At 43.1% G+C, this 19420-nt stretch overlaps 1 protein-coding gene across 1 annotated transcript in view; it reads left to right on the top strand.

Moving 5' to 3' along the window:
* The first annotated feature begins 17469 nt into the window (after window positions 1-17469).
* LOC124554853 overlaps window positions 17470-19420 on the top strand; it is a 185715-nt gene continuing 183764 nt past the window's right edge. The window contains exon 1 of the mRNA XM_047128520.1: window positions 17470-17770. The gene's annotated coding sequence lies outside the window, so the exon portion shown is untranslated. The remainder of the gene's footprint in view (window positions 17771-19420) is intronic.

The raw sequence follows: 19420 nt of genomic DNA, 5'->3' as shown, positions 1-19420 counted from the left end.
AGGTGGCTCCAGAGGATCGCCTAAACACTGCGTTCTCTACTCCTGGAGGCCATTACCAGTACATCAGAATGCCATTCGCTTTGAAAAACGCTCCGACGACGTTTCAGAGGTTGCTATACAGTGTCTTGAGGGGTTTGAAACCATGGCAGTGTCTTGTCTATTTGGATGACATTACAATGTTTTCAAGTAGTATGGAACAACATAGGCAGCGGTTAAGGAAAGTCTTTATGAGGTTAAGAGCAGCTCGTTTAACGTTGAGCCTGGAAAAGTGTCATTTTGCATTAGAAGAAGTAAAATATTTGAATCATATTATCAGTAAGGACGGAATGCGAACACATCCGAGGCTGGTACAGGCTGTAAAGGATTTTCGGGAACCAAAAACAGTTAAGGAACTGCAGTCATTCATTGAAATTTTCAGTTTCTATCGAAAGTTTGTGAAGGGTTTTGCAGATTTAGCACAGCCATTGACGCGATTGTTAAGGACGGGTGTGAAATTTGAGTGGACAGAAGAGTGTCAGAAAGCGTTTGACACACTAAAAGAAGTGTTAACATCAAGTCCGGTTCTTGTGTTTCCATATTTTGAAAAGGAATTTATTCTAGCATGCGATGCATCGAATCAAGCATTAGGGTGTGTTCTTAACCAGAAAATTGATGGGAAAGAACATCCTGTAGCCTATGCGTCTAGGCAGTTGAATGCAGCAGAGAGGAATTACTCAACAGCAGAGAGGGAGATGCTTAGCGCAATCTATGGAATCACATATTTTAAATGTTATTTATATGGGAGAAAATTTCGGGTAGTGACAGATCATGCTGCGTTGAAGTGGTTGTTGGGGTTGAAGGATCCGTCCACTAGACTCGCTTGGTGGACTTTGAGGCTCAGTGAATTCGACTACGAGGTGGTGCACAAGACTGGGAAGAAGCACGGGAATGCAGATGCAATGAGTAGAAAGGTGGCAAAAGTAGAAGTCATAGGTTGTGACGTAGCAGTATGGCAAGAATTACAGGACGCTGACGACGATTGTAAATTGTATTGGACGTGGCCACAATTTAACATGTACGACGCTCTTCTGTGCAGGGAAACGAAGTTAGGGCCAAGGGTAGTAGTGCCAGCGAAACTGAGAGATGATGTTTTAAAGGAAGCACGTGATCACATGTTATCTGGTCATGGCGGGTGTAGAGCGAGGTACTAGTGGAGAGGCAGGAAAGTGAATGTGTATCAGTATGTATACCATGTGCGCAGAGAGCAGATTTGAGTCGGAAACAGATACAGCTACAACGATTACCGGAAGTGACATGTGTATTTTCTTTGTTGGGGATTGATGTCTTAGGACCTTTTAGGCGAACACCATCGGGGAACAGATTCGTTCTGACAATAATAGACCATTTTTCGAGGTATGTGGGCATGGTGGCTATGCCAAATCAACAGGGAGCAATGGTCACGCAAGTATTAGCAAACAATTTGATTTTGAAGTTTGGTGTACTGGAGACAATAATTACTGACCAAGAGACCAACTTCACATCAGATTTAATGAAGGAGCTGTGTAAATTGTTGAAAGTAAAGAAGTTGAGGATGAGTGTGTTGCATCCACAGGCCTACGGAAGGACAGAATGGTTACACAGAACAATCGGGAAGATGCTGAGTTTTTATGAGGATTCTCATCACCATCAGTGGGACGAGTATTTGAAGCATATTGTATGCGCATATAATGCAAAAATCCATACAATTACCGGTTTGTCTCCATATGAGGTAGTGTATGGGCGAAAAATGCCGTCACCATTTGATTTAGTGAAGCTACAGAAAGGAAGGACCGGTGAGTCTGTACGTCAGTTCGTGAGAACAATTCGGGATGTTTGGAAACAGGTACAAAAGGCGAATACGAAGGCTTTGGAAAGGCAGGAAGACATAGTGAAGCGGAAAGGAAGTTTACCTCAGTATAGAGTGGGGCAATGGGTAATGCTGTCCAGCCCCTATACGCAGAAAGAGAAAACGAAGAAGTTCCTCAAGAGGTATCAAGGACCATACCAAGTTGTTGGAACCACATCCCCCGTTAATGTTAAGCTTCAGCTGCCAACTAGAACAACGATAGTACACATTGGGCGGTTACGATCATTTAAGGGTTGTTCAGCGCAGAGAAAACCAGGAAGATAGAGTACAGCATGCTGTACCGTACGCTTTGCGATCCAGAAAGTAGTAGAGTATTTGTAGTTTCTTTTTTTTTGTTTTTTGTTTTCTTGTTATGTATCATTGGGTTTGCGTAGATTAATTAGGCATTGTATTTTCATACAGGGTGTCCAGAAAAGGGCTCCCTGATTTCAAAATTATATATCTCGAAAACAAAGATCGATAGAGGAATGCAGTAAACGGTATGTTTATTGTGAAAGCTGTAAGAAGTTTATACAGCAGTTTGAAATAATAGTTACAAAAGCTGCTAACAGATGGCGCTGTACGCTGTACAGCTCATATCAGCATACATAAGTGAAATAATCGTATGAAAACAATCTTTGGAAACAATCACATCACAATGTTTTCAAAATGTTCACCAATGGCACTACAGAGGTTGCGCAAACGAAGAATGAAATTCGCCATCACATTTCGTAGTGTCTCAACCGAAATGGATTCACATGCCACAGAGACCGCCGATTCAAGCTCGTCCAGCGTGGCGGGATGCTTCGGGTAGACCATGTCTTTCACTATGCCCCACAAAAAAAAGTCACAGGGAGTCAAATCCGGCGAATATGGAGGCCAATCCATGCCTGCACCAGTAAATTTGGGATATTCCAAAGCAATGACTCGACTCCCAAAGTATTCCTCAAGAAAGCGAAACACTTGTTTGGTCCAATGTGGTCGGGCTCCATCTTGCATAAACCATTCAATACCTGGTCGATCCTCTAACGCTTGCTGTGTGGCGACAAATTGTTCCAAAATTGCAACGTAACGTGTACCGGTGACCGTTTCTCGAATGAAAAAAGGGCCAATAATGCCTCTGCTGCATACTGCAGCCCACACAGTAACTTTAGAAGAATACAGGGGTTTCGCTTCACACCAATATGGCTTTTCGGAACCCCAAAATCGCCATTTCGGCTTATTCACGTATCGATTCAGGTGGAAGTGTGCGTCATCTGTAAACCAGATGTAGCCAACATCAAATCCTTCACTATCAATCATTGTGAGGATCTGATTAGCAAAGGCAACCCTTTGTTGCACAGCTCGTACGGGTATGGCCTGGTGCGTTTGAATTTTGAATGGAAACATGTGTAGGCTCTTTCTCAGTATTTTCTGCGTGCTGGAACGCTTCAAACCAGTCTCAGATGAAATTCTACGGACGGATGACATTGGATTTCGCTGAATAATTCCAGAAACTGTGGCGATATTTTCGGCCGTAACTGTGGTTTACTTGCGGCCAACATGCCCCACTATGAGGTGCATTCAAGTTCTAAGGCCTCCGATTTTTTTTCTCCGGACTGGAAAGAGATAGAAACATGCGCCTTGTTTTAAAATGAGGCCGCGTTCATTGTAAATATGTCCCAGAGATGGCAGCACCGTACGGCAGATGGAATTTTACCGCCAGCGGCGAGAATGAGAACTGTTTTAAATACTTAAAATGGCGGCGTTTTCTTTACTTGAACAGCGTGCAATCATTCGTTTTCTGAATTTGCGTGGTGTGAAACCAATTGAAATTCATCGACAGTTGAAGGAGACATGTGGTGTTGGAGTTATGGATGTGTTGAAAGTGCGTTCGTGGGTGCGACAGTTTAATGAAGGCAGAACATCGTGTGACAACAAACCAAAACAACCTCGGGCTTGGACAAGTCGGTCTGACGACATGATCGAGAAAGTGGAGAGAATTGTTTTGGGGGATCGCCGAATGACTGTTGAACAGATCGCCTCCAGAGTTTTCATTTCTGTGGGTTCTGTGCACACAATCCTGCATGACGACCTGAAAATGCGAAAAGTGTCATCCAGGTGGGTGCCACGAATGCTGACGGACGTCCACATGGCTGCCCGTGTGGCATGTTGCCAAGCAATGTTGACGCGCAACGACAGCATGAATGGGACTTTCTTTTCGTTGGTTGTGACAATGGATGAGACGTGGATGCCATTTTTCAATCCAGAAACAAAGCGCCAGTCAGCTCAATGGAAGCTCACAGATTCACCGCCACCAAAAAAATTTCGGGTAACCGCCAGTGCTGAAAAAATTATGGTGTCTATGTTCTGGGACAGCGAGAGCGTAATCCTTACCCATTGCGTTCCAAAGGGCACTACGGTAACAGGTGCATCCTACGAAAATGTTTTGAAGAACAAATTCCTTCCCGCACTGCAAGAAAAACGTCCGGGAAGGGCTGCGCGTGTGCTGTTTCACCAAGACAACGCACCCGCACATCGAGCTAACATTACGCAACAGTTTCTTCGTTATAACAACTTTGAAGTGATTCCTCATGCTCCCTACTCACCTGACCTGGCTCCTAGTGACTTTTGGCTTTTTCCAACAATGAAAGACACTCTCTGTGGCCGCACATTCACCAGCCGTGCTGCTATTGCCTCAGCGATTTTCCAGTGGTCAAAACAGACTCCTAAAGAAGCCTTCGCCGCTGCCGTGGAATCATGGCGTCAGCGTTGTGAAAGATGTGTACGTCTGCAGGGCGATTACGTCGAGAAGTAACGCCAGTTTCATCGATTTCGGGTGAGTAGTTAATTAGAAAAAAAATCGGAGGCCTTAGAACTTGAATGCACCTCGTAGATAATCAATTACCCTGCCTGTTCGTTGAAATTTTGCGAAGAGCGTACGAATGGTTTTCGCATCGGGTCCTTTTGGAACGTTAAATCGTGCTTGAAAATTTCGCCTTGTTGCCGTAGGACTCTCTTCTAACCTGTGGTACTCTAGCACCAGAAAAACGCGTTGTTCAATGGAGTACATGGTTTTAATCTCTTCCTTCGGTACGCTAACCTCCTTTCACGTTTCAATAGTGGAACTGATCGCTCTGGGCTTCGGATCACTATTTATACTAGGCATTACGTATGGCGATTACAGCGCCATCTGTTAGCAGCTTTTGTAACTATTATTTCAAACTGCTGTATAAACTTCTTACAGCTTTCACAATAAACATACCGTTTACTGCATTCCTCTATCGATATTTGTTTTCGAGATATTTAATTTTGAAATCAGGGAGTCCTTTTCTGGACACCCTGTATGTTGTATGTGTTTTCGAGTATTGTGAGCCTGCTAGAGACAGCAGTTTTTTTTGTTTTTTTTTTGAAATGAGAGGAAGGGTGATGGTGATACTGTCCTCAGGCCGCTGAAAAGGGGAGCGTTGAGCGAGTTGGTAGAAGTAAAAAACTGAGGAGGTATTGCTGACATCAGCAGCTAGTAACCGGTATGCCGAGATGACAAGGGAGGAATTATGAAGCTGCCATAGAGGGAAGGTAACGGTATGTGCAGCCAGGATGGTAAGCTCCAATCCCGACATGTGAAGCCGGCCGGAGTGGCTGTGCGGTTCTAGGCGCTACAGTCTGGAGCCGCGTGACCGCTACGGTCGCAGGTTCGAATCCTGCCTCGGGCATGGATGTGTGTGATGTCCGTAGGTTAGTTAGATTTAAGTAGTTCTAAGTTCTAGGGGACTGATGACCCCAGAAGTTGAGTCCCATAGTGCTCAGAGCCATTTGAACCATTTTTGAACCGACATGTGAACGGTGCAATTAATTTTAGTCAGGAGGAAAGAAATGTCGAAGGGACATCGTGGAGCCGAAATTGAGCTCGCAGCGGGCCGGGATGCATTGGATCTTCTCCACCTAAGACAAATTAATAGTAGTAGGAAGTTGTTTTGTGCGGGGAGTATTTGCAGAAGCTAAACGTATAGAGCTCGAGGGTAGCGGAATTTTAATAACATAATAGGACCAACCTTCCACTTGCCAGCGTCAATTTCAGGAGTCACGCAATTGAATGTTACACCGCCACAGCTATACTGGCCAGAAGCAACTTTAGAGTTTTTGCAAGGCAGAATCTGACCTTGTTAAATCAAACTCTGGAGTTAGGCCTGTTGAGATCTGTAAACCAGTTCATTTCAGAGCAAAAGAGGCTCATATCAGCTGAACAGCTTGAGCAAAATGTCCCTCAGTATAGGAAAAGGCAACAGCAAATATCGATCATTTTGAGCACCTCTGTTCCAAGTGTCTTCGCAGCCTTAACTTTGTTGTGTGTTGTTTTCATTCTGATCAGGCGTAGAGCCAATTCCAAGAGAGAACCAAGGATAGTCCAAGTCCCAGTGGATTCGATACTGAGGCACGAGACGAGTACATAAGGGGTTGATCGAGCAGTGGTCGTCAAGTAAGGAATTCTTGCGTTTTGTTTCATGTCAAGTGTTTTAAGGGGTACTAGGCCACATTTAAGTTTTCTAAAAGTAGGTGCCGACCCAAATAACTTAAGAGTTAGTTAAAGGTCGATCCGAGGATCAGGTCTGCCTGAAGGGGATAATAATGTAGTGGCACTACCGTTTGGGATAGGACAAGTCAGTTTTGATGCAATATTTCGGAGCGCACAAGTTACAGCCAGGTGTGGGCCTGTTGACAGTAAGTTACGCTACCAGTGGTTGCGAAGTAGAATAGAGGCCACAGGGCCGTAGACCTTCTGAAAACAGTAAACACAGCTGTTTGCGTGGTTAGATACAGGCAGAAGGGGTCCACAGGCCTTCCTAGATGTTATGAGTACGTGACTCGGAGCAGCGTGCAAAACAGAGGTGCACAGCCATGTATAAATAGGTGCCAGTTTTCTAGGAAGGCATTCAAGTGTGGCAGCTCTCCTGGTCAGTGGGGCGTGTCACACCACCGGCTACACACAGCAGCAGATGGGGCGCCAGCGTTCCAGTCCACGGCAGGTCGCTGGTTCGACCCTCTGAGGCCAACGCAGTGTCTGCAGCCAGCCAGCGGTGGGCCACGCCACGGCTCACTACTGCGGGCAGTCGCCTTGGCTCCCAACACACGCTGTAGGCATTCCGAGGCGAGGGCCACAGATTCGGATGTCGGATCGCAGGCGCTTCTTGTCGCCCACGGTCTGAACCACGATGGCGAAGAAGCATGCAGCGGGCTGCCTGCGGCTCCTGGCAAGTGGCGTTGAGGCCGCAGGGGCGAAGACCACTGAGTCAACTGTTGGCTCATCCTGATGTCGTGGCCGCACAAGGCCGACACACAGCTGTGTGTTGCATGGGTCGCTTAGGCAGCCATTCCGCGCCAAGCCGTTTCGCAAACAGCGAAGTCGTGTCCTCAGCATTACTGGACCTGGTGATTGAGACCGAGAGGAATGGGGGCACTGTAATTGGAAACAATAAATCACTTGGAAAGCTCGGACGAGTCTTAATACAGTGCCTTCTACCTCTTCCCGCTACATTTGGTGTAGTTGTTGCATTCAGTGTCAGAAGTTGCCACTACAAGTTACATCTACATCTACATCCATACTCCGCAAGCCACCTGACGTTGTGTGGCGGAGGGTACGTTGAATACCTCTATTGGTTCTCCCTTCTATTCCAGTCTCGTATTGTTCGTGGAAAGAAAGATTGGCAGTATGCCTCTGTGTGCTCTAATCTCTCTGATTTTATCCTCATGGTCTCTTTGCAAGATATACGTAGGAGGGGGTAGTATACTGCTTGACTCCTCGGTGAAGGTATGTTCTCGAAACTTCAACAAGAGCCTGTACCAAGCTATTGAGCGTCTCTCTTGCAGAGTCTTCCACTGGAGTTTATCTATCATCTCCATAACGCTTTTGCGATTACTAAATGATCCTGTAACGAATGCTCTCCGTTGGATCTTCTCTATCTCTTCCATCAACCCTATCTGGTATGGATCCCACACCGGTGAGCAATATTCAAGCTGTGAGTCAACAAGTGTACTGTAACCTACTCCCTTTGTTTCGGACTGCATTTCCTTAGGATTCTTCCAATGGATCTCAGACTGACATCTGCTTTACCGACGATTAATTTCATATGATCATTCCATTTTAAATCACTCCTAATGCCTACTCCCAGATAGTTTATTGAATTAACTGCTTGCAGTTGCTGACCTGCTATATTGTACCTAAATGATAAAGGATCTTTCTTTTTGTGTATTCGCAGCACATTACACTTCACTACAATGAGATTCCATTGCCATTACCTGCACCATGCGTCAATTCGTTGCAGGTGCTGCTGCGTTTCAGTACAATTCTTCACTGTTACAACCTCTTGATATACTACAGCATCATCTGCAAAAAGCCTCAGTGAACTTCCGATGTTATCCACAAGGTCATTTATGTATATTGTGAATAGCAACGGTCCTACTACTAGTATTTCGGCCTTTAACCTGTCATTCTGTGTTTCAGTACCATTTTGGTCACAGAGTGTCTGGACATTTTGTATTGATACACCTACCGCTTTTACATAAGACCAAAATTTCTTAGGATTTTCTGCCAAGTCAGTACACAGAACTTTACTTTTGAATTCGTTGAGCGCCTCTCGCATAGCCCTCCTCGCACTACACTTCACTTCGCGTAATTTTTGTTTGTCTGCAAGGCTTTGGCTATGTTTATGTTTGCTGTGGAGTTCCCTTTGCTTCCGTAGCAGTTTTCTAACTCGGTTGTTGTACCACTATGGCTCTTTTCCATCTCTTAAGATCTTGCTTGGCACTTACTCATCTAATGCATATTGTACGATGGTTTTGAACTTTGTCCACTGATCCTCAACACTATCTGTACTGGAGATAAAACTTTTGTGTTGAGCCGTCAACTTCTATTTACGGCTGAAATCACCGATGGGGTAACCGCTATATGATCGCTGATTCCCTGTTCTGTGTTAACTGTTTCAAATAGTTCGGGTCTGTTTGTCACCAGAAGGTCTAATATGTTATCTCCACGAGTCGGTTCTCTGTTTAACTGCTCAAGATAGTTTTCAGATAAAGAACTTTAAAAAATTTAACTGGATCCTTTGTCCCTGCCACCCGCTATAAACGTTTGTGTCTCCCAGTCTATATCTAGTAAATTAAAATCTCCACCCATAACTATAACATGGTCGGGAAATCTACTCGAAATATTTTCCAAATTTTCCTTCAGGAGTTCTGCCACAACGGCTGCTGAGCCAGGGGGCCTATACAGACATCCTATTACCATGTTTGAGCCTGCTTTAACCGTAACTTTCACCCAAATTATTTAATATTTCGGATCTCCATCCATTTCCTTCGATACTATAGCACTTTTTATCGCTAGAAACACACCTCCCCCTCCACTGTCCCAGCATTTCATTACTGTTTACACCTGGTTTCAGCCGACTTTCCGTCCCTAGTACTATGTGGGCACTGTGACCGTTTACTAATGAGAGCAGTTCTGGGACCTTTCTATAGACTCCCCAGCAGTTTACTATTACCACATTAATATTGTCATTCCCTGTTGCGTTTTTCCTACTGCTACCTTGTCACGTCTCAGGAGGCGTCTTGTCGGGCCTAGGGAGGGAATTCTCTAACCTAAAAAACCCACATGTGCACTCCACACGTACTCTGCTACCCTTGTAGCCGCTTCCTACGTGTAATGCACGCTTGACCTATTCAGGGGGACCCTACATTTCTCCACCCGATAGCGGAGGTCTATAAATTTGTACTGCAGATCTCCGCAGAATCGTCTGAGCCTCTGGTTTAAGCCTTCCACTTGGCTCCAAACCAGAGGACCGCGATCGGTTCTGGGAACTAAACTTCAAACAGGAAGCTCAGATTCCACCCCACGAGCGAGGTTTTCCGCCTTCGCCAACTCCGCCAACCGCCTGTATGAACTGAGGATGACCTCTGAACCCAGACGGCAGGAGTCACTGGTGCCGATATGAGCAACAATTTGCAGTCAGGTGCGCCCAGTGCTCTCTATTGCTGCCGGCAGGGCCTCCTCCATATCTCGGATGAGACCCCCTGGCAAGCAGACAGAGTGAACACTGGCCTCCTTCCCCGACCTTCCCTAAGGGGCTCCATCACCCACCTGACATTGGAGCTCCCAATCTCTAATAAACTCCTCCCCCCCCCCCTCCCCCCGTGGCGGCCGATGTGGCCGAGCGGTTTTAGGCGCTTCAGTCTGGAACCGCGCGACAGCTACGGTCGCAGGTTCGAACCCTGACTCGGGCATGGATTGTGTGATGTCCTTAGGTTAGTTAGGTTTAAGTAGTTCTAAGTTCTAGGGGACTGATGACCTCAGATGTCCCATAGTGCTCAGAGCCATTTGAAATATTTGAACCCTGCTCGGACCTTGCTGAAGGAGCGGCCACATGCCCACTCACAGGCAGAGCGGGCGACGCCACACGGCCAGCCTCCACATTGACCCTCCGCCTCGTGCGACGCGAACGCCATTGAACCAGCCACTCCCCTTGGGGAGAGGTTGGCCCAACCGCTCCCGGTACCCGCGAAGATATCTCGACAGCAGGGACCGTGGATGAAGCATGTAACACCTGGGGTGTACCATGCGACGCACCAGACTCCCCACTGCCGCTACACTCCGAGGCAGCAGCCTGAAGATGGCTGACCGCGGTCACCAGCACGTTCAGCTGTTCGCGAACAGTGGCCAGCTCCTCCTGCGTCCGTACACAGTAGTCACACATCCTATCCAGCCTAGGAAATCAACAATTTACTGTAGAGAGTTAAGTAATGAACTTTTAACTAGACTGCTAATTTACTAAAGGCGGCTGATAGCTGACTAAACTGTGGTTACTAGACACTTCTTGTTGGAAACAATGAAAAATAAGCACTAACTGTCTCTGGACTGTATTCAAAAGAAACACGAAATCTGTGGAACGCTGTTACTAGCACTCGTAAATTAAAGCTTCCTAAAAGCAAAAACACACGGAAAAAGAAGTGAAAAGCTGGAAAGACACAGTTAATACTTAAATTTACGTTGCTTGCCGCACAGATGTGAAGCAGACGGCAGTTACGACGACACTGGAAGAAGCGATTTATTATAGCCTACCATACTCATACTTGTCATCCGTCATCCATCATGTTTGCTTTGTGTCATGATTGCATACAACTTCATTCAAGATGGTGTACATTACTACTGAGATGCTGCTACTAAAACGTATTCAGTGGATGGGCAGTATATTCAGTTACTTAATGTGGTGGTTGATCATACTCATAATTCTGTAGAATGTTTTCTACACGAAAACAAGTTTCATATTTGTTGACATTCAGAAAATGATGTCATATACAGTGGCTGAATATACAAGACCTAAATAGTTTTCAGTGTTAACAAACAATCGAAGTTAAAAACAAATTATTTTTTATGTTGGTTGAAATTACTTTTAAATGACACATATCTAATCAATCATCTTCATTGCCCCTGAACCATCTATTATTGACCCTAACGATAAAGCTGTTCTTCTGGATAAATGTGGTTAGAGGTCTGCATGTATAAGAAATATGTTATTTGGATCCACACTGCCTTTTCAAGTCCCTTATCTGCATCTACAGGTTTTTTATCCACTTCTGTCGATATTAAAATATTGTAAAACACTTTAACTGGCCAGAATTTTTATCTGATGAAGTTGGACCTAGTAATTTACATTCTATACACTAATTACATATTGGCTGAACATGATCACATTTAAATACAACATAATCTGTCGTATTCTTGATACATTCCTTAAATTACAACTTTCTGACATAGTTACTGACATGGATTTTGTGAAATTTTCTGCTGGATCTTTCCTCTATATTGGGAAGTCAAATAAAGCAAAATTGATTAATTTTATTGGTTTCTTGTCTGATATACAAACAGGAGTTAGACGATGAAGCAAAGGTTACAACGGATAGACTGTCCTAGAATAGCGTTCATGCTGCTTTGCGGCAGTTTTCAATCATTCTATAAAACACCTCTCTTAATGCAAATGAAGCTGAAATGACTCAGACATAAGTTGTCCGCTGGTATGATAGGAATAAGGCATACATTTATTTGTGCAGAAAACTGCTAAGATTTCTATGTCGCCATCTTCAGTGCCCACAGATACCAACAATATGTCTATCATTTCCAACAAACTGTGCATTCAAGTCACTATAGCGGCAAATTACGACGAGTTAAACAACAATTATTATTACTAATCACTTCTAATGCAAAAGTAGATCAAAATCGAAAGATTGACACTGTCCTTTATCTTTCAACCACAAAATACTTGTAATTACAGATATCTGTAGATACATCTGTATATACCCACATCACTGCAGGCTTTCACCCACAAAGTCAATATTACTGCACCTTCTACAGATACTTGCATCTATGCAGATGTCTAAACAAGTGCAGTTACATGATATATGATACAGTTGATAGAAATTATCTTTTCAATAAACGTTATGTCTAAACATAATACTACTATAAAACACAATTTATACTTTCCATTGTTGTTTTATAAGTCTTCAATTCAAAGACTGGTTTGATGCAGCTCTCCATGTTACTCAGTTTTGTGCATCCCTCTTCATCTCTGAGTAACTACTGCAACCTACATCCTTCTGAATCTGCTTGCTGTATTCATATTTTGGTATCCCAGAACGATTATAACCTACCTCCCCTCCCCCCCCCCCTCCCGCCCCCGATTCCATCCATTCAGATGCCTCAGAATGTGTCCTGCCAACCGATCCGTTCTTCTAGTTGGGTTGTGCCACAAATTTCTCTTCCTCCAATTCTATTAGTACCTCCTCATTAGTTCTAATCTTCAGCATTCTTCTGCAGCACTGCATTTCCATTACTCATCCAGAATTTTGTGTAGAGAAGAGTGAATTATACAACCCTAAAAATCCAAGACCAATCTCCCAGTCTTCTTATATACCCATGATAACTATTATTACCGTCAAGATACCTAATCTGCTGATGAATAAAATGGTTCAAATAGCTCTGAGCACTATGGGGCTTAACATCTAGGTCATCAGTCCCCTAGAACTTAGAACTACTTAAACCTAACTAACCTAAGGACATCACACACATCCATGCCCAAGGCAGGATTCGAACCTGCGACCGTAGCAGTCCCGCGGTTCCGGACTGCAGCGCCAGAACCGCACGGCCACCGCGGCCGGCTGCTGATGAACAGTCATAGGTAGAACAAGATAAATAGCTATTACATAGCCATAGGAGAATATGACAAATATATGGCATCAATTAGTTATTTTCCAAATTTTGAAACCTTCACATCATAATGATTTGTCAATATACTGTGATGCATGAGCTCAAGGTTTGGGTGGCAAAATATTACGTCTGCAAATCTCCTCTAATGAAAGAGACATTTGACTCAGCCTTAATTATCTAATTTCTCTGAGGTTAGTTTATGCTAACAGGTTCAGTTAATTTATTACAGTGTGCACCAGGTTGGTTGCTGTCACACTGTTGAAATGTGTGCAGTGTACATACAATTCTAAAATAGAGATGATAGGAATGTGATATTGTTTAATTGTAGATATTTACTGCCTCCACATCAAGACTCTCTCAGAGTGCTTTATCTGGGTAGGCAGAAACACATATTTTATGAGATTACAAGCTCTGGTGTACTATGGAACGAGACTTATGAAAAGCAAACGGAGACGTTGGTACACTGAATAGAAGCTGACAGCAAGCAGAGAAACGCATGTGTGGCGCGTCTCCAACTGTCAGACTGGCCTTCTCAGGTGTTCTCCTCTAGGGTTCCTACTGAACTTCACTGTCTCTCAGAGCGTTATCCCTCCCTTGCTCTTCTTTTCCACAGCTTACAATTCATTCATTGTACGTTCTCCAGCCAATGAAGTTTGGCAGTACAAACTCGTGGCTTGCACTAACAAGGGAACCACGCACTTAATTGGCCATCGATTAAGATCCTCTTTCGCATGACTGTAGTATGAGGGTAATCCCAAAAGTAAGGTCTCCTATTTTTTGTAAGTACATAGACCAGTTTATTTCTACAATGTATTACACCAGTTTATAGCTCGAACATTTAGCTATTTTTCGACATAATCACCATTTCTGTCGATGCATTTTTGTAGACGCTGTGGCAGTTTTTATATGCCCATGTCATACCAGCTCGCCGCCATGTTGTTCAGAAAGTTAAGAACCTCTTCTTTCACCTCATCGTAGGAGCTGAATAACTTTCCAGCCAAATGTTCTTTTAACCTAGGGAACAGGTGATAGTCACTGGGTGCCAAGTCAGGACTATAGGGTGGTTGGGTGATTATGTTCCACTAAAACTGTTGCAGAAGAGCAACGGTTTGCCGAGCAATGTGTGGGTGAGCGTTATCATGGAGAATGTGTACACCCTTGCTCAACATTCCTCTTCTCCAGTTCTGAATTGCCCGTTTGAGTTTTTTCAGAATCTCACAGTACCTGTCAGCGTTAATTGTGGTCCCAGTGGGCATAAAGTCGACCAACAATACCCCTTTCCGATCCCATAAAACGGTTGTCATGACTTTACCGGGAGACTGTGTTTGTTTCAATTTTTGTGGCTTTGGCGAAGAAGGATGCCGCCACAGGTGTGATTGTTGCTTGGTGTCAGCTGTAAAGTGGTATGCCCAGATTTCGTACACCCGTGACAGTTGAGTCCAGAAAGTTGTCCTGTTTGGCTGCAAGGACGTGAAGAAATGCACGGGAAGCATCAAATCGTTGCCACATGTGGTCCTCAGTCAGCATGCATGGCACCCATCTTGTGCACACCTTCCGTAGTTTAATGTTTCCGTTCAAATTCTGTGAGCGATGCTTCAGGAAACCTCAGGAACCAAGGAGCAGAGATCATCCAGGGTGACCCGCTGATCTTCACGCATGCTTTGCTCAACCTTCAATACTGTCTCCTCAGAAATTGACGGTCTCCCGCTCCTTTGTTCGTGGTAAATTTCGGTCCGACCAGCTGCAAACTCTCTACACCACTTACAAACATTTTTGACATCCATGCACGACTCACCATACACTTCCGTTAATTGGCGATGGATTTCAATCGGCGCAGTTCCCATTGCGTTCAGAAGCCGAATAACTGCATGCAATTCGCACTTGGCGGTAACATCCAACGGGAGCTCCATTCTCAACGGCTACTAAGCCAACACTAAGCGCCTCAGCGCGGTGTGCGCATGTTTACACACAGCTCGTGAAGCACTCTTCATAACGGTACCACCCACTGCCACACAAACAGAGTTCTGTACTTATAAAAAATAGGAGATCTTACTTCTGGGATTACCCTAGTACATAACTAGATATAACAACTACTGCTTTAGTATGATTTCGAGAAATCGAGCTCATGTTGTTGTTGTTGTAGTCTACAGTCTAGAGACTGGTTTGATGCAGCTCTCCATGCTTCTCTATCCTGTGCAAGCTTCTTCATCTCCCAGTACCTACTGCAACTTACATCCTTCTGAATCTGCTTAGTGTATTCATCTCTTGGTCTCCCTCTACAATTTTTACCCTCCACGCTACCTTCCAATACTAAATTGGTGATCCCTTTATGCCTCAGAATACGTCCTACCAAGCGATCCCTTCTTATAGTCAACTTGTGCCACAAATTTCTCTTCTCCCCAGTTCTATTCAATACCTCCTCATTAGTTTTGTGATCTACCCATCTAATCTTCAGCATTCTTCTGTAGTACCACATTTCGAAAGCTTCTATTCTCTTTTTGTCCAAACTATTTATCGCCCATGTTTTACTTCCATACATGGCTTCACTCCATACAAATACATTCTGAAACGACTTCCTGACACTTAAATCTATTGTGGATGTTAACAAATTTCTCTTCTTCAGAAACGCTTTCCTTGCGACTGCCAGTCTACGTTTTATATCCTTTCTACTTCGACCATCATCAGTTATTTTGCTCCCCAAATAGCAAAACTCATTTACTACTTTAAGTGTCTCATTTCCTAATTTAATTCCCTCAGCATTACCCGATTTAATTCAACTACATTCCATTATATTCGTTTTGCTTTTGTTGATGTTCATCTTATATCCTCCTTTCAAGACATTGTTCATTCCATTCAGCTGCTCTTCCAGATCCTTTGCTGCCTCTGACAGAATTACAATGTCATCGGCGTACCTCAAAGTTTTTATTTCTTCTCCATGGATTTTAATTCCTACTCCGAATTTTTCTTTTGTTTCCTATACTGCTTGCTCAATATACAGATTGAACAACATCGGGGATAGGCTACAACCCTGTCTCACTCCCTTCCCAACCACTGCTTCCCTTTCATGTCCCTCGACTCTTATAACTGCCATCTGGTTTCTGTACAAATTGTAAATTGCCTTTTGCTCCCTGTGTTTTACCCCCGCCACCTTTAGAATTTGAAAGAGAGTATTCCAGTCAACATTGTCAAAAGCTTTTTCTAAGTCTACAAATTCTAGAAACGTAGGTTTGCCTTTCCTTAATCTATCTTCTAAGATAAGTCGTAGGGTCAGCATTGCCTCACATGTTCCATCATTTCTATGGAATCCAAACTGATCTTCCCCGACGTCAGCTTCTACCACTTTTCCATTTGTCTGTAAAGAATTCGTGTTAGTATTTTGCAGCCGTGACTTATGAAACTAATAGTTCGGTAGTTTTCACATCTGTCAACGCCTGCTTTCTTTGGGATTGGAATTATTATATTCTTCTTGACGTCTGAGGGTATTTCGACTGTCTCATACATCTTGCTCGCCAGATTGTAGAGTTTTGTCAAGGCTGGCTCTCCCAAGGCTATCAGTAGTTGTAATGGAATGGTGTCTAGTCCTGGGCCTTGTTTCGACTTAGGTCTTCAGTGCTCTGTCAAACTCTTCGCGCAGTATCATATCTCCCATTTCATCTTCATCTACATCCTCTTCCATTTCCATAATATTGCCCTTAAGTACATCGCTCTTGTATAGACCCTCTATATACTCCTTCCACCTTTCTGCTTTCCCTTCTTTGCTTACAACTGGGTTTCCATCTGATCGAGCTCATATCACTTGCAAATCGAATCTCCGACATGTCATTGCACTTCACTTTGTACTGTGTTTACTACAGCATAAATGCACATGTGTCGCGGGAACGCAGAACTGCTACAACGTTGTCTATAGAACATGTAACTTAGCAATAAATAAAAATTTCGAAGTGGTAGACATCTGTCGTTGAAACATAAAAACAAGTGATTTTTGCATATACAAAATGCGTTGGGATACCTAAGAAAGTTCTTGCTTAATGTTTAGAAATGTCATTCATTTTTTATTTTCTATCGAATTTAAACAGTCGTAAGCTCATGTTCCAGAAGTGACTGACGCACTGTAGGATGCACGTATTCTCGCAGATAACAAAATGCACTAGATTGACTGACTCTTTCTCATATGGAATAGAGTTAATTTCTTTGTTTATTTTTACACGTTTGCTACCATAAGTTAGTTATAATTTATATTAGCCAAGACAAAACATAATTATTTCGAAAGGCTCTGGTAGCATACTATTTTATATCTTTGGCTGTGATATACATTATCTTGCTGCGGGGTTAAAATCGATTTGTCGAGATGCGTTTGCTTGTGTTTTGAAGGTGTGTTAGTGACTGAAGGAGATGCAAATAGAAGACAATATGATGTGTCTGTTTTCGTGCGCTGTGTTTGTTTCTTCGAAATAGAGACTCAGTTTACCTATGTAACCATAATATTGTAACCAAATCCGACATAGTGTTTTTTACGTGGAAGCAATTCCTGCGAGTGTTAGCGATATTATGGTTGTGATACCCAATGGTGGTTATATGTGTGTAATTTGTTGCTTCGTTTCGCTCAGGATGTGTTCAGAAAATTTATGTTAAAAGTGAGAAATGGAAGTTTTTGTAAACATCAATTATCGCAGGTGAGTCTGATAATTGTTTTGTTGATCTTCGATATAACAATAAAAGGAGGAGTAGAAAAATGAGGACGATAGTAACGTTAGTATATGGATGAGAAATGACAGGCATTTGTTGGTTCATATACAGCTTTCGTTAGATTTCGAACATTATCAAAACTTACATGTCATTTTCACCTTTGTTCTAATCATACGTGCAACACAATCGAGACTTGATTGATTACATTTGTGTACACAGTTCCACGAGATCTTTGTGATTTATGCCCATGGCATAAGTTGTTTGAAAACCTGGCTATTCATTTGGGACTTGTGGATTAATATTTTGCTGCTCGAATGTACTTCATGACCATTTTGGGTGAACGGAATTCAATATCCGTAACGCATTATCTAGTGAATGCAACCAGTGTATAATCAGTTTACGCAAAGTCAGTGAGAGTTGACGCATTTATTTAGAAATCGCGAAATAGTGAACCCACACAATACAGAATTCAACGTAGGCGCAGGTTGCAGGCTCATATGTTTCCTTATAAATTATTGTTTCGCGTGTTTGTGTTTACTTAGGGTATCACCAATGTAAATACTGGCTGGTTGGCAGCAGTCCCTCTATTTGTACTAGTCGTTGGAAGTTGTTACAACCCGTAGCATCTTAAATGGAAGCACAAATGAGGCTCACGAATAACGTCACCTTTTGTTCTGAGGGCCACGTTTGTGCTAGGCAAGTGCTTTGTGTTGCTCTGACTTGTCCTACAGTAATATAAATGTTTACAGAGTATTAATGTATGAAGGGCACACAAATTTCCGTGTTTCACAGGTAGGAGTTGCTTTTTAAAGTGGCATTTGCGTCTGTAAGAGCATTACTGCGGATTTTGAAGAGAACTTAAGAGTTGATCAAAGTGCGCGAGATATATATATATCCTTTTTACTGGGGGGTTCCTGAGTTCTTAGGGGAACGTGGAAATTGATACTTCGAAAGCAACTACCTTTGCATTTAATCTGTAGTGGCTTAGAGAAAACGTGAAAAATTAAATTTGGGTAGATGTACTGATGTTAATATGTGGTTTGTCATAATGGAAAATCATGATGTGTTTTTGCTGCGCCATTTGTTCTGTTGAGTAACAGCCCAACAAAGAAGATACAAGGGATGCTTGCTGTGTGTAGAAAGAACATGCTCTATGAAAATGCTTTTGGTGTGTAGTATATTTCTCTGAATAACACAGGAAGATGTGGTTTTGACACATTGTTAATTTGACTGGCTAGAATTAGCAAATGGGGGCAGTAGTTTGTTTTAAACAATAACATGACATCAATAGGAAACTATATAGATGTAAGTTTGTTTAGGTAGAGGACTGTGTTAGAATCGTAAATTTGTTAGTCTGCTGGCTCGTTTTATGCCTACCAATGTTACACTTATTATGTGACAAGAATGTCATTGAGAAATAAAAGTTAACAAAGATAAGCAGGACTGCTATGGACGATGCAAACCAAGGACCAGTTCTCTGCTTCAGCATATTCAAATTTTTCCTTTGAACATAGTTTCAAGTTTGAATATAGCTGAATGCAGGTCATTACAGTTTATATCTATCTCTCATGTAAGCTATCACCGTATCCCAATTTCTGATACACACCCACTTCTAATTTCATCGGTGGCTCTAGCTG

This window comes from Schistocerca americana, chromosome X (genome assembly GCF_021461395.2).
Source record: "Schistocerca americana isolate TAMUIC-IGC-003095 chromosome X, iqSchAmer2.1, whole genome shotgun sequence".
NCBI classification, from domain to species: Eukaryota; Metazoa; Arthropoda; class Insecta; order Orthoptera; family Acrididae; genus Schistocerca; species Schistocerca americana.
The sequence above is the reverse complement of the archived record's forward strand: the minus strand, read 5'-3'. Positions and strand labels throughout refer to the sequence as shown.